Source organism: Aedes aegypti, chromosome 2 (genome assembly GCF_002204515.2).
Source record: "Aedes aegypti strain LVP_AGWG chromosome 2, AaegL5.0 Primary Assembly, whole genome shotgun sequence".
Lineage (NCBI taxonomy): Eukaryota > Metazoa > Arthropoda > Insecta > Diptera > Culicidae > Aedes > Aedes aegypti.
This window is the reverse complement of record NC_035108.1, coordinates 27582134-27602217: the sequence shown is the minus strand read 5'-3', so window position 1 is coordinate 27602217 and position 20084 is coordinate 27582134. Positions and strand designations below refer to the sequence as shown.

Below are 20084 nucleotides of genomic sequence, written 5' to 3'. Positions count from 1 at the left end.
ATTTTTTCAATGATATTCTGAACTTGTTCATTTTTTCAATAATATATTTTTATGTTTCCATTTCTTTAAAGGACACTGAGATTCCTCCAGGGGTACTATAAGAAACGACTGCTTTATCCAGGAGTTCCTTTGGTATTTTTTTTTTTGTTGTTTTTCTCTGCAGATACTTCTATGAATCTCTCCGGTTTGTGGATTTGTTTAATGAGAAAAGCAGCCTTTCTTTCAGAGATTAACTCTTCCAAAGATTGCTCCGATTTTTTCCAGGGATTTTTTTTTCCTGTTCGGATGCGCCACTGCGGATTACTCGAAATTTTCTCCATGGAATTCTTGAACAACTACAAGGGATTGCTCGAGGTATTCCTACAAAAATCGATTAGAAAGTTTCCAATAATTCTTTTAAGAGATCTCTCCCGAAATCACATCAGGGATTTCCCGGATGATTTCATAAGGATGATTTTTGATGACTCTTCTAAGACATTCTCCAGGGATTTCTTCAGGCATGACTTTTGGAATTTCTCTAAATATTTTCCCAGTGGTTCTTTTGAGAAATTATCCAAGGATTCTTCCAAGATTTTTCCGAAATCCAGGATAACTAACATTCAAGATAACTAGATAATTGCATCAGCAATTTCTTTCCAGGAGTCCTTCAGGAATTTTCTTGAATAACTTTTCCAAAAATGTATTTTGAGATTTGCCATGGATGCTTCTCGATGTTTCTTTTTTTCAGGATTTCTCACTCCAAAAAATCCTTCATTGCCTCATGTGTTGCTCCAGGCATTTCACCATTGTTCACTTCTGAAATTCATCATTGATATCCCCATATTTTTTTATTCCTTACTAAGATTCCACTAAGAGTTTTTATATAAATTCCTCCACATTTACATTTTCTCCTATTTTTGATACCAGGTTCCCTAGTTAACTCTCTTCCAAAAGTTTGGGATCACCACTAGAACTCAATCAAATATTTAACAATATATAATATGTTTTGCTTGTACATCATTCCATAGTAAACACTTTTGTTGAGCTACTCTTGGAATGCAACAGAGCAAGATCTGTTATCCAACTTTTTACAAGCGCTAATGGCCGCACAAAGAAGCTCATTTTCTGGTAGGAACAAGGCGATCTGACATTTGGATTGGGTCGTTTGATATCAAATCGATAAGATCAATCAAAAACTTATCGAATAGCTGTCAAACGACCCAACCCAAATATCAAATCGTTTGATCCCTACAAGATAGTGAGCCTTATTGTGGCGGCCAGGCCCATGACAACCATATATCGATACACAGTGTTCTTCGTAGCCAGGATGCCCCGGGTGATAAGTGAATATCGTCCACTGTCAGTTGTAAGAACTGTGAAAATAAAGACCATTGTTTTGTTTAATTGTTTGCTGTGGTTTGATTATCATTTTTTGATATTGTTAAATCAGCTAATAATGTGCCAAAAAGTTGAAGCACATTCAACATTGCGATGGTTTTGAAAGGAGAGCAAACATTAAAAGGCATCCTGCAAACCTCCAAGCAAGCAATCAGTGTTTTCATTGCAACTCTTGCTCGATTATGGATCATAAACATGAAACAAAACTTTGCATTCTGATTGCACTCTCGATTCAAACTACCCGAAAATGAGTAAACACATGGATATGTTGACTACACTAAAAGTCGTCCCGTGCCATGGGCCTGGTGGCGGCCATTAGCGCTCGTAAAAAGCTGGATAGTTTTATTGGTGCAGTATGTCAAAGTTAGAGTTTTAAGAAATAAAAAGAATCCAGTACAAACACAAGGTATATGTTGAGTCAAATATACTGCATAATCGTAATATTTTATACAGATTTATATACACTGTTTGAAAGCATAATCGAAAAGCTATCTTAGAATTATAAAATAAAATAAAAATTCGTTCTTAAGATCGTCTAAATGTTGGGACAAAACTGAAAAAAAAATTGATTTTTTTATGAAACTTTACACGTCTTATTCTTTTTTGTCCCAGGCTACATTTTCATGGGTATCTTAATATGTAAACTAAAGGATCTTGAAGAATTCAGCTGCACAAAATTGCACTTTTTCTAAATCCTTTTAATTTTTTTTTTAATTTCTTTCACAATGTTTCATCAATAACAGCTAATATATTTCAAGGAATAAATAAATATCGCAAAATTTCATATCATCATAACCATGGTAGTTCTAATATATATAATAGCGCAACCTTGGACAACCCTATCTAAATGCATCATTAGTAACAACATTAATTAATTCACTATAGTTCTTATTCAAAAGTTAGTCTCGAAAACCTGTTTTCGAAACAAAATAACAAATTTGTTTCACAACACTTATAAATATCACATGAGATGAAAAAAAATATTTTTGGCCATCAATTTGTTTTTAAAACCCATAGTGCATGGGCCTCTTTTACTATTTGTAAGAAACAAGTTTTTTTTAATCATTCTTTTTGGATTACTAGTTTTTGTCAGGAAATAAAAATTTTACTTGAAGTTTATAAAGTATCGAGTATTGAGTATTATTATTGTTAAGACCTTTGCAAAGGTTTAACAAATGAAAATCAATACAAATTTCAGCTTCAATATTAAGGTTTAACTTGAAAAACTTAAAAAAAAATGTATTTTTCGTTAAATTAAATGTTTTTGAGCAAGCTTTGTTAAATAACCAAGTCAAAATATTTTTAACAAGATGTATTTACACAGTTTACAAACAACTAAATAAGCATCAAAAGCATGTAAAAAGATTGTGAATTGGTTGAGTATTGAAGAGGTTGTGGCCCAACAGAGATGATGTTCTTTTTTTTAAAAAAATAACTTGTTTATTTAATTAATAGTTTATTTTCAGCTTGGATTTGTTTTGATTTTAGACAAATTTGATTTTCTACAAACTTTTCATAAATTTATTTTTGAAAAAAATGATACTAAGAGCTTTAAATGGGATAGAAAAAAATAAGTTATTGAAGACTTTGCACTACCTCTAAATCATGCCTGCCCAACCTTTTTTAAACCGCGGGCCATATCGCAAGAATAAGTTTGTGTCGCGGGCCACATTTTTAAACGCACAAATATTCCTATGCGATCTGACGAAAGTTAGTAAATGAAGTTCATAAAACCCGACGAAATTCAGTGAATGGAGTAAATTTCATTTGAAGAAATCGATAAAAAGATAATTGCTGCTGGACATTGTGAGAGTCCCATTCAAAATTATATAATAATCTAGTCCAGCATATTTTGAAGAATCAACCCAAGAAATTTTGGATCCTGTGAGAATAATATCTAGGATTGTTTTTTAGAATCCTACTCCAAATTCTGTCAGAATCCGACCTAATATTATTAGCATAAGCAGAAGAGTGCTAAAATTCCGTTCAAGCTTTTACGAAATTTTTGATAAAAATGTACAAGATTTTACATTTTTCGTGCCTTGGTTTCCTTCAGAATCTTACTCAATAATCATTTAGAAATGCTATCTATAAATATTTGAAAATGCCTAAAATTATTTCAAAATTAACCTGCTCATAATTTTATTATAAATTCGTTTAGTTTTCTGGCAAAATGTTACATAACGTTATGTTGCAATCTTGCCCAGAATTTTACAAACCTATGTATTAAATTCGTTGAAAATTCTGGTTATGGAATCCTGGTAAACATTCTGTGAGACTCTTGTCAATGTTATCCGTGAAAGTCGTGTCCAGAATTCTTAAGAAATCCTGTTCAAGATTTTGAAAAAAATCCTGCCTTATAATCCCGTCAAGGATCAAATGTTCAAGGACAAATGAATGAATGTCGAAAGAAGCCATGGTAGAAACATTGTTTAACACTCATAATTTTAGATTTAGAATTTGAATAAATTTAGTATCTAAGAAGGTTTATGAACAAAACAATATAAATAATTATTATACCAAAATTTTAGGTTGAAACTAAATTAAAAATTAATTACGTTTAGTATGTTCTAATTTCGGGTTGGTAGAATATTCAACGGGCCAACGGGAAGAATCTTCGAACCTTCCGCGGGCCGCACAAAATGAGGTCGCGGGCAGAATGCGCATATGAGATTTAAATTTAGAAAAGCACACAATTTTTTGATTTTGATAACTTTTGGAAAATAAGCCACACCCTTGTGATTTTTGCGTACCACGAAGAAAATATAATTTCCATATCTAGAAAGATTCGCGAATCAGGCGAAACTGACAAAATGTACACAATTTAAGAAAATATAGCTTTGAAATTGTAGCTCGATTGTCTATTGACTGCACTTGAGCTTTTCCCCTATTGAAAATTTAACTATTCAAAAAAACGCAAATTTGTAGAAGACGAAAGTTCACCTCATGCCAAACCACACACTTTATTGATTACGCCTGTGTTTTTGTTTATCAAAGTGATGGGCGCATCTGAAATCGAAATCAAAACACGGCGAGAGTAAACGGCGACACTGCAAACAAAAAATAAACAAGGCGTACATGGCGGGCTTAATTGAAACCACAATGTAAACACGGCGCAAAAGTAATGGGCGACACTGAAAATAATATCGATTACAGGCTCATAACATTGGGCGATACTGGCATCCTTGAGTGCGTTTAAGGCGAAACCTTATAATATTTTTTTTAGTACGAAATAGCTAGGGAAATTGTAGGAGATGTGTGTGGTATTGATGAGGATTTTAAAACTAGGTTTATGAAATGTGTATTAAAGTGGAAAGGTTAAAGTTTGAGTATATTTTCTCCAATTAGAAATCAAAATTGCACATGAGAATTTCATTGGTTATTTTCTCATTGTTATTGATTTGTCAGATAGGCCCTTATCGCGAATCCCTCTCGATATCATTCTTTTTTTTTAAGTTGGATCAATTACAGTGGAATCCCGTTTTTTGCATGCTCCGTTTTTGGCAACAAATGGATCCTTTTTTGGAAACTATTTTTAATTCCTTCATAATTAGTTTTTTTTTTTAAGATCATCCTATTTTCTGTTTTAATCATTTTAACAGCAGGTCAATTTCACGTCGGTCGCATTCTATGGCTTCTATGGCACTAGGGATCCTGTACGCGATTATTAACACAGGGATGGTCTTATATTTGCAATATTTTATGAAGTCATTAATCTCTCAACTAGAGTTCCAACATCTTTTCTCAGGCATTCATACTGCATCACCAGCCCACTTGAGTCTGTCACCAATTGATACACTTGCTGAAAAAACATTCTTTCACTCTTCAAAAAGTCTATGTCACATTTAAGGTAAAGATAAATCAAAGCCAAACCTCAAATTTTCAAAAACACAAATTTGAAGAAGCGGACATCCGTTTGAGCTAAAAACTTAATCGATTGGTCATCACCAGCTGATGATGTCAATGTATATTACAAACACGAATACCCCAAATAAAAGAGATTTGAACCCATGACCTACCAAGCGTCCCTTCTGAAATTGCTCCAAGGATTACTCTGGTAATTTCTCCAGCGAGTCTTCTTGTAACATGTCAAGAAATGTGTACAGGGATTCCTTAAAAGCTTGTTTCATGTGTTCCTACAATAAATTCTCCTTTCATTCCAACAGGAATTCTTAATCGCCATTATAGTATTTCATCGTGGCGACGTCCCAACTAGATCAGAATCCACCTCTTAGCTCAGTGTTTCTTAAGAACACTTCCACAACTATCAGCGTCTTCCATTACCAATTTACCATTTTTAAATGTATAAATTGTGTGGCAAGCCCGAATACACTATATTCTCTGTGAAGTTGAGAAAACATGCAATTTTACTCCCAGGTCGTCGGAATCAAATGTTGCAAGCAAAACAAAGTTGCTCATAGAATCACCCTCTTCCGCTCAACTCCCAAACGGATGGTTAACTAACTCTCCCTGTGTAAACTAATCCCGCTTCGTTGATCATCCTCCGGCAGATATGCTGCTACCCGGCGACGGAACAAGTGTTCCGCTGATGAAGCTTCTGTGTATGTTTTATATTTATTTACAGACAGCGCGATGTTACATCGGCTAACTCGAGTAGCGAAAAGTTTTACACGCGAAAAACTTATTCACGTTCGCTCGGAGGGCGGAAATCTATTTACAGCATCCGGTGCGGGGTCCATCTTTCCTGCAAGGAAGCATCCATGGCAATGGGGATGTTCTGATTTTTCACGGCGCTTCCTAGACGCCCAAGCCAAGTGCGGGTCATCCGTTCTGAGTTGATTGATGTCACAAGATGATGGCTTTGAAAGGTCATTTGGTTGAAATGTCTCAAGTTTTCTTGAAATCTGCGCCCATAACTTGACATCTGTGACGATGTGCAGTACTGGCGCCTGCATCGGTATGATGCAATGTTGTAAATGACTTCAAATAACATCTTTAAATGTGTATCTTCGTCTGAATCTTCGAATTTAAGATGAGGTGAATGAGAGCTTATGTACAGCTTATGTATAGATTACCCGTATTGCACGAAAATCGGTGAAGATATAACTTTGATTCATTAAGTAATCCATACCATTTTCACCAATAAATCAACCAAGATAAGAGTCATCGTTTTCTCATACCCAAAAAAAAAGAGATTCTAATTTATTCCACCATTCAGATCGTTAGCTACCATTTCAAAGAACCCTCATCAATTTTCTGGATCACAAGCCACTGCAGTCTGCGATGCTTTTTCTCGCAGCCGCACCAGAGCCCAATAGAGGAGGCAAATCATCTTCTTTACAACTTCCATCCCCTCGGACTACTAACTGCACCACCAGACCAGCAGCAAATAAGTACCCCGGGATGATGATGATCTAAACCCAACCCCATTTCACCTCAATGCAATGGATACTTTGTGCATAGACAAACAGACGTAAAATTAGAATTTTTCATCGTACATCAAAAACGTGCTCAATTCTGCACCCATGGCGCTCACATCGCTTGTGTTCGAGTTAGACGATTACACACTATCGCCATCTAGCTACCGGTTGGTCAAACATATTGGAGGCAAAAGACAAAACCGAGACAAAACAAGATAAGCATGAATCGAAACAAAATACAACTTGCGCCGATCTTACACTGCTGCAAGAACGTCGTAAGCGATTGAACAATACGGTGTATGTTTTTGTCATCAAGGTTTTGTGAAAAAAATAATAGCAATTCTGAATTTTTGAACATAAGCATGCTTGCAAAGTAAACGACGAACAAAAGGTTAAACAGGGAATTTATTTTGAAATAGTTTAAGAATAGAAGTTCTGATTCTTCACGATTATATTTTTAGGAAAACATATGAAAGTAACTTACGCCATTATAAAATAGTAATTCAGAATTGTTCTTGCTGTTACGTCCGCTTGTCTATGCTTTGTGCCTTCTGGTTCCGTTCCCTGTTTTTTTTTTCATTTCATGCGCCAAAGCTTATTTTTCAAAGCGGTTGGGGGAGGAAAAAAGTTCAGCGCCGAGTGAAGCGAACATCATTTAGTAGATTTGTTTACTCTGGCTTCCCCAAGCACGGAACGAAACCAGGGCGGAAAGGGAAGTGGAAGACTGCGACCAACCTGACCCTCCGAACTGAACCTAAAAGTCAGTCCGGGCCTGGCCACGAGACATCACCGGCAACAAGTTTGTTTGCGACGACGGTTTGTCAGCGCAAAGAGTCCACGGCGAGGATTCGCTATTTTTGTGCATCATCTATCTCTCTCTCCCTCGGGATGCGGAAAACTGAGATGAGATCCGAACTTCCAGGAATAATGGAATCATTTTAGTTCTATCAAAGTTTCTTGATTTTTTACGTGGGAAGACGCGGAGGTGAGTTTGATATTTAAAGTGGAAGTTATATGATTTCGTAACAGGAAGGCGGCTCAAGGATGTAGAGATGAACGCGGTGTTATTCTTTGATGGAAGCGGTCTTTGTAATTTCTACTGAAAGCTCATAAAGAATTCTTTCAGGATTTATGGCAGATTTGAAGTGAGCTAAAAAATCCTTAGATGAATCAGTTGAGCCGTTTTCATTAATACTTTTCACACATCTCGTAAACTTTAGGTGATCAAAAGGTGGAAGTAGCATTTCAATGAACACCTGAACGGTACTGAGAGCGCAGACAGTGAGAGCCAATACAACGGAGAAGATTTCTACGTCAGTGCTAAGAGAGATGAAATAAAGGTCTTCTTCTTGGCATTAACGTCCCCACTGGGACAGAGCCTGATTTTCAGCTTAGTGATGAATGAGCACTTCCACACAGCTATTAACTGAGAGCTTTCGTGGCGCCGGCCGCTGATCTGGAAGGTCTTTGACAGTTCTTCTTTGAAAATGACAGACCCGTGTTAGCATCGGTCCTCCACCGATGTAAACAAATGCATAGACGGACCTGTCACATGAAAAGGCCTATAGATCAAACACTACTAAAGATCCGCGGCGCTTTTTCAATTCACTACTCAACCGACGTGCGACATGTTTGATCCTGCCCTCGTCGTCGTCAATCTGGAAAACAGATTAGTGTACAGAGCAATAGAAGAAGTGGCTCAGCGCCAATCTACAAGAAAAGCGACTAAAAAGAGTACTAAAAATCGCATTATAAATTTCACACACAAATGTATTTTGATCTAAGATTATCTTTAGTCGTCTGTAGGCTGTGGTAAACTTGAATGCTATCCATCCAACTTCGTTAACAGCCGATCGAAAATCTTCAGATCGCGTAGATCTGTACGCAAATTCTTTAAAATATAATGTTCTGAAGATCTAACACTACAATTAAACTTTGAACTTGACTTTAAAATTGACTTTAAATTTGACTTTGAATTTGTATTTGGATAAGGCTATTCGACTTTCAATTTGGCTTCGAGTAGTGTTTTTTAAAGATTCTGAATCTACATTAAAAATCAAGTTGGAACAGGGCTTCAGGACCCTATTCAGATATAAATCTGGCTTTTAAATTGGCTTAGAACTCGGCTTTATGGCGTTTAACTTGCCTTGGATTTGGTTTTGAATTTGGTTTTAAGTTTAATTTTGGATTTAGCTTTGAATTAAGCTTTCAGTTTGACTTTTAATATTGTTTTGAATTTGTTTTTTTATTAACCGTTACCTTCAAATTTGGCATTGAATTTAGATTTAAATTGGATTTGGATTGGATCTTCGGTTGTCTTCTTGTGTCTTCTTGTGTCTTCTTGTGTCTTCTTGTGTCTTCTTGTGTCTTCTTGTGTCTTCTTGTGTCTTCTTGTGTCTGCTGCGTCGTTTTTACGTCATATTGGCGTCTCGTAATTTCGTAGTCATTGGGACGTTTTTTCGACGTCTTTTCGGTGTTTTCGTTACTTTCCACGTCTTTTCGGCAATGAGAGTTTTTTTTTTGAGTCTTTGTGACGTCTTTTATTTATCGACGTTATTTCGGCATTTGTTTTTGGCGTGTTTTTGGCGTTTCTTTGGCTTCTAATCGGCGTCTTTTCGGCTTCTTATCAGAGTCTTTACGGCGTATTTTTGACATCACATTGGCGTTTTTTCGACGTCTTTTGGGAGCCTTTTCAGAGTCTTTAAGGAGTCTTTTGGCATCTTTTCTGTAGATGAAAAAACCAAATGGTATAGTACTAAATTCGGTTTTTTCATCTACTTATAGGTATTCTACTAAACAGCTCAAAGATTTATTATCATCTTATCCGTGTCTTTTTGGTTTAGTTTTGGCGTCTTATTGGTGTTTTTTTTTTTTTCGGAGTCTTTGCAGCGTCTTAGCGTTTTTTTTTTTTTTCGGATTCTTTTTGACGCCTTTTTGACATCATATTGACGTCTTTTTGGCGACTTTTTGGCGTCTTTTTGAAGTATTTTCGGAGTTTTTGGGGCGCCTTTTCGACGTCTTTCTGGTGACTTTTGGAGTATTTTCGGTGTCTTCGGTGTTTTCGCCGTCTTTTTGGCTTTATTTCTACGTTTTATTGTAGTTTTCTTATAGCTTTTGCGACGTCTTTTTGGAGTCTGTGAGGCGTGTTTTCGGCGTCTTTTTGGCGTTTTTGGCGTCTTTTCGGCTTCTTATAGGAGTTTTTTCGGGGTCTTTACGGCGTCTTTTTGATGTCACATTGGCATTTTTCCGACGTCTTTTAGGAGTATTTTCAGAGTCTTTGGGGCGTCTTTTTGGCGTCTCTTTGGTATCTTTTTGGTTTCTTTTTGGCGTCTTATCGGTGTTTTTTCGGAGTTTCTGCAGTGTGTCTAATCGGATTTGTGTCGTCTTTTTGACGTCATACAGGCGCCTTTTTGACGTCATATTGGCGTTTTTTCGAAGCCTTTTTGGAGTCTTTGAGGCGTCTGTTCAACGACTTTTGGATTATTTTCAGCGTTTTTTTTTTGGCGTCTTGGCAGCGTGTTTTTGACGTCTTTTCGATGTCATATTTACGTTTTTTTGGAGTTTTTTCGGCGTCTTCTGACGTCATTTCAGCGTCTTTTTGACATCTTTTCGAAGTCTTTTTGGAGTCTTTGGAACGTGTTTTCGACGTCTGTTCGACGTCTTTTCGACATCTTTCCGGTGACTTTTGGAGTTTTTTCAGCGTCTTTTTGACGCCTTGGCAGCATGGTTTTGACATCTTTTCGGCATCTTATCGGACTTTTCGGAGTCTTTGCGACGTCTTTTCGACGTCATATTACGTTTTTTCGGCGTAATTTCGGAGTCTATGGGGCGTTTTTTCGACGTCTTTTCGGTGTCTTCGTTGTTTTCGACGTCTTTTCGGCAATTAGAGTTTTTTTTTGAGTCTTTGTGACGTCTTTTATTTATCGACGTTTTTTCAGCATTTGTTTTTGGCGTGTTTTCGAGGTTTCTTTGGCTTCTTATCGGCGTCTTTTCGGCTTCTTATCAGAGTCTTTACGGCGTATTTTTGACATCACATTGGCGTTTTTTCGAAGTCTTTTAGGAGCCTTTTCAGAGTCTTTGAGGAGTCTTTTGGCATCTTTTCCGTAGATGCAAAAACCAAATGGTATAGTACTAAACTCGGTTTTTTCATCTACTTATAGATATTCTACTAAACAGCTCAAAGATTTATTATCATCTTTTCCGTGTCTTTTTGGTTTATTTTTGGCGTCTTATTGGTGTTTTTTCTTTCGGAGTCTTTGCAGCGTCTTAGCGTTTTTTTTTTTTCGGATTCTTTGTGACGCCTTTTTGACATCATATTGACGTCTTTTTGAAGTATTTTCGGAGTTTTTGGGGCGCCTTTTCGACGTCTTCCCGGTGACTTTTGGAGTATTTTCGGTGTCTTCGGTGTTTTCGACGTCTTTTTGGCTTTGTTTCGACGTTTTATTGTAGTTTTCTTATAGCTTTTGCGACGTCTTTTTGGAGTCTTTGGGGCGTGTTTTCGGCGTCTTTTTGGCGTTTTTGACGTCTTTTCGGCTTCTTATCGGAGTTTTTTCGGGATCTTTACGGCGTCTTTTTGATGTCACATTGGCATTTTTCCGACGTCTTTTAGGAGTATTTTCAGAGTCTTTGGGGCGTCTTTTTGGCGTCTCTTTGGTATCTTTTTGGTTTCTTTTTGGCGTCTTATCGGTGGTTTTTCGGAGTTTCTGCAATGTCTAATCGGATTTTTTTTCGGAGTCTTTGTGTCGCCTTTTTGACGTCATATTGGCGTCTTTTCGAAGTCTTTTTGGAGTCTTTGGGGCGTCTGTTCGACGACTTTTGGATTCTTTTCAGCGTATTTTTGGCGTCTAGGCAGTGTGTTTTTGACGTCTTTTCGACGTCATATTTACGTCTTTTTGGAGTTTTTTCGGCGTCTTCTGACGTCATTTCAGCGTCTTTTTGACATCTTTTCGAAGTCTTTTTGGAGTCTTTGGAACGTTTTTTCGACGTCTTTTCGGTGACTTTTGGAGTATTTTCGGTGTCTCCGGTGTTTTCGACGTCTTTTCGGCAATTTTTTGGAGTCTTTTTTGCTTCTTTTGGGCTTGCTTTCAACGTCTTATTGGAGTGTTTTTTTAGTTTTTGCGACATCTTTTCGGAGTCTTTGGAGCGTGTTGTCGGCGTTATTTCGACTCATGACGTTTTTTCTGCGTCTTTTCGGCTTTTCATCGGAGTTTGTTCGGAGTCTTTACGGCGTCTTTTTGACATCACATTGGCGTTTTTTCGACGTCTTTTAGAAGTCTTTTCAAAGTCTTTGGGGCGTCTTTTTGGTGTCTTTTCAGTGTCTTTTTGGTTTCTTTTTGGCGCCCTATCGGTGTTTTTCGGAGTCCTTACAGCGTCTGATCTGATTTTTTTTTTCGGAGTCTGGACGTCATATTGGCGTCTTTTTGAAATATTTTCGGAGTCTTTGGGGCGTTTTTCGGTGACTTTTGGAGTCTTTTCAGCGTCTTTTTGGTATTTTTTGGCGTCTTTTCGGCTTCTTATCGGAGTTTTTTTCAGAGTCTTTACGGTGTTTTTTCGACGTCTTTTAGGAGTATTTTCAGAGTCTTTGGGGCGTGTTTTATGCGTCTTTTTGGTGTCTTTTTAGTTTCGTTTTGGCATCTTATCGGTGTTTTTTCGAAGTCTTTGTGGCGTCTTTTTCTCGTCATATTGGCGTCTTTTCGGAGTCTTTGGGGCGTCTTTTCGACGACTTTTTGGTGGCTTTTGGAGTCTTTTCAGCGTCTTTGTGGCGTCTAAGCGGCGTGTTTTGACATCTTTTCGACGTCATATTTACGACTTTACGGCGGCTTTTACGCGTCTTTTCGATGTCATTTCAGCGTCTTTTTGGCATCTTTTCGAAGTTTTTTTGGAGTCTTTGAGGCGTTTTTTCTACGTCTTTTCGGTGACTATTGCAGTCTTTTTGTTATCTTTAGTATTTTCGACGTCTTTTCGGCAATTTTTCGGAGTCTTTTCAGCGTCTTTTTGGCTTTTTTTTTTCGACGTCCTATTGGAGTTCTTTTTTATGGGTATTTGCGACGTCTTTTCGGAGTCTTTGGGGCGTGTTTTCGGCTTTCTGTCGAAGTTTTTTCGGATTATTTACGGCGTCTTGTTTTTTGGTACTTTTCGGCATCTTTTTGTCCTCTTATCGGAGTTTTTTTCGTAGTATTTAGGCCTCTTGTTGACGTCATATTGACATTTTTTTGATGTCTTTTAGGAGTCTTTACGGTGGGGGGCGTCTTTTCGGTGTATTTTTGGTTTCTTTTTTATTTCTTTTTGGTTTCTTTTTGGCGTCTTATCGGAGTTTTTTTCGGAGTCTACGGCATCTTTTTGACGTCATATTGACGTCTCCGGCAACTGGTCAGCATCTTATCGACATCTTTTCAGCTTCTTTTCGACATCTCATTGGCTTCTTAATGGCTTTTAATGGGATCTTCTCAGCGTCTTCACGGGATCTTATCGGCATCTTACAGGCATCATATCGACATCTTCTCGTCATCTTTTCGGTATCTTTTCGACATCTTCACGGAATCTTGCTAGCACTTTATCGTCATTTTCTCAGCATCTTATTGGCATCTTATTGGCATCTTATCAGCATTTATTCGTCGTCTTATCGACATCTTATTGGCATCTAGTCGGCAACTTATTTGCATCTTTTCAGCATCTTATCAATATCTTATTGTCATATTTCCGGCATTTTATTGCCATTTTTTTGACATCTTATTGGCCGCTTCCAGCCTTGTTTCAATAGGGTAACGACTGTTTATTTCGTTCTTAAACGCTTACAGTTGGCGCCAGCGGCAAAAAGTACAGGCAACAACCTTTCGAACATTCAGTTTCCTTCACTGGCAGCCGAGTGGCGTCACTGTTGTTTGTATTCTACTGACTGATCGCACTACGCTGGATTCTCAAATTTCTCAAACTTTCAACACAAGCACATGGAAGAATGGTAATCGGAGAACTGTCAAACAGTGCTGGAAAAGTTCGCATCACGAAGCAGCTCACGAGTGTATACCAACGCATAACAAACATCACAGACTCGGGATCTGGCTAGGTGTGAGTAAGCCCGCACCCGTCTGCTCGGGAGAACATGTCAAAAGAAGTAGCAACAAGCTCGCGAGCGTTTACTCGCGAGTAACCGAGCAAGGTGTGATTTATTATGGTTTTGACAGACAAATTAATTGTATAACCATCATATCGATAGTAAACTACTAGTTTGTAGTCAAAAGCCCTTGAAAACCATAAATCTCGGAGGGTAAACAGCTTTTTTCCCAAAAGCACAATATGACTCTGAGCAGCTTCGAACACGTTCGCGAATCATTTTTTGCTTCAGTTACTCGGGAGTCGACAGATGCGAGTAAGCCAGCGCTCTGACAATCGGGAGCGTTTGGTTTTGTTTTTGTTCCAGTTCAGATGAAGCGTTCGCCACTTTCCATCACTGCTGTCAAAACGTATGGAAAATAATGAAATACGTAAATTACTTGTAATTATGAAACTGGATCAAAAAAGTAGTGATTAGAAATCAAGTGTAAAGTAAATACATAACTTTTTGTGTTTAGTTCATCTTCCGTGGTGCTTTTTTTGCTTCTAGATTTCGATTTTACTACCACTGAAAAAGAGCCATCAATTGCCCTTTCAGTTTTGAATATCGCCCTATTAATATGTCTGCCGTGAATCGCAAGTCAGTTTCATCTGCAAAAAATAGGTATTGAGAAAATGGGCTGTAAAGTTCACAAATTTATTTTCCAAACGAATATTCAAAAACATTCCGGAAATTTAAACATGTTTGAATCTCAATGAAACTTTCACGAATTGCTTTTCAATCAGATACCATGCCGAGAAAAATATAATAATGGCCAAAAAATGAATCATTTTTGTGTTACGTGGTGCAGAAAGCTGTAGAGGGACTGATATGCGGTTACTTTTCATTCCTGATTCTACCGAACAAAATGTGTCATCTCATTAGTGCAGCTGAAAGATTTTAGGAACATATGTTGCAAACTGATTTCAACTCTGACAAAAATGCTCTGTACGTTCACCACTTTGGCTACTTGGGTACCGATAATCGGCTTCTTATTGATTCTAATCAATTCTTTTTTTGATGTTTAAGAAACATCTATAGACTATAGGCTGGCTTCTCATAGGTTTATCTATTTTTCAATACAGTTTCAAGTTTCTTCTTTCACTGTATTAGTCATTTATCCAAAAAGCTCAAGCTTCCTTCGGCATTACGGAGCCTAATTCAATTAATTCTTTTCCATATAAAGCTTGTTCGAATGCGTTTTTAACAAAATTTTGGCGATAGGTTTGAGCAAACAAATAATAGTTTATACCATTGATTGATTTGATTGCAAACAAATAATAGTTTATACCATTGAGTCATTGATTTCGAAATTTTCATAACAGTTTTTCGTTACAAATCAAAAAAAATACGGAAAATTGTGTTTACAGTATTCTATCCTTCTACCGAAACACAAAGAACACATTTTCATCGAATATTTTTTAGTTTTGAACACAAAAGCTGCTTTTGAACGTTAAGCAAATCAAATGTGTAGAAAATTGCTAAACCAAACCACACCAAAGTTTCCGCGAAGATTAGCTCGAGTCGAGCAATAGAGCCGTTATTTACAATTCCTTGCACATTCTGTGAATCCCATCCCTGAATAACACTACGAAAGTAGCGCACACGTGTTCCTTGGAAGTTGATTCGATGAAAGGCTTTCCGTAGATTTACACGCCTAAAGGATTGCTTCCGAACGCTGAGTTCCCGGTAAAAGGAGTCCAACTAAAGTGTAACCTAATCCTTTTGCTCGTTTCGTGTCGGTTGGGATCATTTGCCGGCAGCCTTTTGCATGTTTGTCACCTTCCCGAGTAGTAGTAGTAGCAGAAGAAGCGGAAGCACGTGTGCAAACATTATTCCCGGAATTGATTCTTGCGTTCGACGGTGATTACGTTCGTTCGAAATTGTTCGATGTTTCTCCCATCTAGCGATTTCATTTGACGACGAAAGCACTCGTTTGCGGTGAGTGAGTGCAAACGAATGAGCTCGGGGAAAGTTTATCCACCAAGACGACGCTCTTTAATGGGAATGTAATTACTTTATCTGCTTCGAATGTCCTTTGTGGAGTTTGGTATTTGGTGTTGTCGTCGCTGTCCAACGATGACGGAGGGGGTGGCAAAAGGAACCAATTTTATTGCAAGACTTTACCGGAGCCATTTTGCGATAATGGAGTACTGAAAGCGAAAACTTTCGCGCATTATCGGATGGTGGTATCTGTGATTTGTGCGGTACAGCTTTTGTCTTCAGAAGCTTCTCGAAATAATCCACGATTCCGAGAAGTGAACCTCCAAGTTCGGATGTACACTTTGCACTTTGTGCCATAAGTTACCAAAAAGCGGCAACAGTCCTTCCGCAACGACTTAATCTTAAGACGTTTGTTCACAGCCCTTCCCATTAAATACTGCTTAACAATGAGCTTCCGCCTTTCCCGCGAAGCCTTGCTATTGTCATCGTTTCTTTCTTTTATAACAAATGAGTATCTCTCAATATGGCAACAGTAGCAGCACAGCTGGCCATCATAATTTCCCATCAGCGAAGCCACTGTCGTCGAAAATAATCGACCCTACTAGATTTAAATAGGATATTCACCGCCTGTAAGATTACTGCTGCCAGAAGAGAAAGTTTCGCTATTTTGCCGCACCGCACTAATGTGGAAGGAAACGCGTGCTTAATAAAGGACATGGCCATGGCTATTAGGGTGTTCGACAGAAACTTCTCTGCTTTGCAAAAATGAGGTGATCTCTCGAAATTGTTCTGAGGAGTAAAAATTGAATTCAAAATTCACAACACAAATCCTCGAACGATTCGAGTGAGAGTACATTGAAATGCGAGGATTTTTTTCTGGTACTATTTATCTCTTGCTGCTAAGCTAACCTTTACTCATGCCAGTGAAAAAGAACTCTTGAGAGACCCTCCCGAACAAAACAGGCCCCGCAGAGTTGTGATGGCACTCCTTTTTGATGGAATTTTCCTCTGTTGTGTTTTGTGCCGCATCTTCCTCGTTCATTTTTCGTTGCCCCTCCACTTAGTATACTTGCGCTCCCTTACAAAGAGGCAAAGACAGCATGAGTATTGAGTAGTGCGTGGTCTTTTGTTTCGATTGCATGTTCCGGAGGAACGAGCGATGGAATTAAGTCCAATCGTGTTCGGTTCGTGTTGTTCGAGTGCGAAAAGCTTCTTGTTCAGCCGAGGATGAACTACTGGTGAGATCGTTTCATGCTAATGATAATTCATTTTTATCGTTGCAAAGCTACTTTTATGTTATTTTCAAACAAGCATTGATTGGTTCGTCACTGCAAGTGTTGACTTGTTTGTGTTCCATTTAATGTTAATAAATATACCTTTCTGTTGTCGTCAATGCTAAAAATTACCTTTGAATAGTTCGAAATTATGAATGTCGACGTAAGACATATTTTTATTTTGTTTTCCGTGTTCTATTAGAAATGTCCGATAGGAAAAACCCCAGTGTTAAAACTAAAACCCCTGTGACGTTTTTGTCGACTAAGTGATCGTCAAACATGATCAAAACAAGGGTGGAACTGGCTACCCCTACGTGTCGCTGGTTCTTAAAAGTAAACAACCATACAAAACTCCGACCAAACAATGGTGAAGGCGTAATCGATTTTCTAGAAAACATCCATTTTGGGAATTATGCCGAATTTGTTGATTAAATTGCCAACAGTGCACTGCAGTAGCACGTAGCAAATAACTGCTTGCATACAATATCCTTCAAGCGCATTGTTTACCTGTTATTTTGCGAATAATATTTTTTAACTTTTCTGCGTTAAGCCTTAAAACTGGTTCTGGACTTAGGTTGGCGGCTTTTCAATTTTACTCCCATTTGAAAGCCGCCCTCCACCCTTGGATCAAAAGTGTCAAGGTTCATATTTGAAAACATTTTTTTTTATTATTAAAATTTGAGCGGGAAAAATGCTAAAGTAGTTGTAAGAACATGCCCTTCTGTTTTATTGAATAAAAATAAGATCTCATTAAAAATCAATAGGGATTTCTGAATTTGTTTTTTCATTTATTTAAGAATATTAAGTATTTTCAAAAACTAACACAGCACAAGTGTCCAATAATTAATAAAAGAAATTATAAAATACTAGAACAAAACATCATAAATGGCCGTTTTTCATAAATCGACCTGACGCGACCTCTAACTGATTTTTAGAAATTCGATTTTTTTTCTACTAAAATGCAATAAATAAACATATCTTTTATTCTAGGGTTGAGCACCATGACCTTTTTTGGGACACTCTAGAATCGTCCATCAACCAAAGAAGGTGGGATTATTGATCATCATCGATAGGTCATCCGCAAAGTTTGGCGCATTGAACAGTGACGAAGATGATGGTCAGACACAATAACGCTGTCTCCGGCTCAATGCCGGTAGAGTGCCCCAACTAACAATTTTAGCGCTATAAGCCAAGATTATTTGCTTTGTGCTGTATAACAGTTGAATTAAAGCAGCGAACGCAGCAAAAATTGAAAGCTGTCAAAAATAGAACTATTAGCGTTAATACAGCTGTATCGCAAACGATTTGCAGCTACAAATACTAGCTGAATAGACTTCATCAGTTATCGCTTTTGCTGCTTTCACTAAGCTATAACTCAACACCGTAAAAAGTAGCAACCAAATGGTGTGAAATAAAAGTTCCCATTGTTATTCCGGCTGCTTCTATACAATATGATTTGTTATGCTACTCAATATATAATTAAAAAGCGCTTTATCGTTAGTTATACAGCGAATATACAGCTGTAAGCTGTAAAACAACAACTTGTGACGCATCTATTGCAATTACATTAACCTCATACTTAATTTTCGAAGTGACCATCATTTAACAGAAAAACGAAATTTGCGCTATATTTTCACGTTTTATGTCAATACATGCCGAATTGCTATCTTCCACAAGCCGGAACCACCCTCCAGATCCTGCCAAAATTATTCTCCGCGGATCGCACTTTCATTCGCTTCTCACTGCCCTGCTTCCAGGGGCCTTCGTTTAGTGGTACTTGTAGTTCCTGCGCTGCTTCATTTTGGCATAGAATAACACCATTCCGCCGACGTTGACCTGGAAGAACGGGGCAATTCCCATCCGCTTGGGTTTTCAGTACTTGTGTTGCCATCTCCAAAATACACGGCTCACGACTCCAGCAGCAGCCTTGGGTTCTTGTCACGGTGGCCAAACCAAGCACCCAATTCGATCAACTTCACCTCACTATGGGCGGTTTCCATACAGACTGGCGGCCAAAAATATTTTTTCCATCTCATGTCGTATTTATGAGTTTTATGATACAAATTTGATGTTTTGTTTTCAAAAACAAGTTTTCGAGACTAACTTTTGAATAGGGCCTATAGCGAAATATTAAACTTTGTTACTTATAATGCATATAAGCCATTTATGCGATTAACGTTGTGCAAACCATTATAAATATTAAAACTTACATAGAAATGGTGATCTGAATGATTTAGCGATATTCAGTTATTTTCTAAATTAGTTTTTAGCTGTTTTCAATAGAAAATGGTTAAAAATATTGGCAAAATTTAAAAAGCCTTAAATTAAAAAAGTGCAAATTTGTGCAGCTAAATTCTTCACGATCCTTTAGTTTACATCTCAATGTACCCTTGGAACTGAATTTAAGCCTGGGACAACTTGGGACAAAAAAGTACTCGATGTGTTAACTATAAGCTTATTCGATTTTTTTTACCGCTTTATAAAAAGCATCATAAAAGCCACTATTTTGAAGCTTTTTTTTTTATTTTTTATTGTTTCTAGGAAGCCTTTTTTGTAAGCTTTCAAATGGGGTAAAAACATTTTTTTTAAGTATTATAGAAAAAAAGTTATATTCATTTGAGTAAACCATAGTTTTTGTTAATAAAAACAAGTTTTTCTCCCTAGGCTCAACTTTGGCACCTCATATCTGAGTGTGCAATGCAAATCATGCCCTAATATTTTGGGGATTTCTTAGCAGACATGTTTACAATTAAATGGTGAACAAGAATTGAAATTTGGGGCACATCACTTTTTTGATTATTGGCCACCTGATAAGCCATAGTGCACCTGGCGTATCCGGCTTGCCGTAGTAACGGACAGGATCGTAAGGTCCGTGGATCTTCGGGTTGTACTCCGCCGGACAATCACCGAAAATCATCGCGCACTCTTATTTCAGCAGCAGTTTCATTCGATCACAAATCTACACAGCCTGTTGGATGTAAACATTGCGTTTGACGTTTCACACCCTTTTTCAGCCTG

The 20084-nt window shown here is 37.6% G+C and overlaps 1 pseudogene; it reads right to left on the bottom strand.

Annotated features, from left to right (window-relative positions):
• Nucleotides 1-18734: 18734 nt before the first annotated feature.
• Nucleotides 18735-20084, bottom strand: LOC110676537 (annotated as a pseudogene).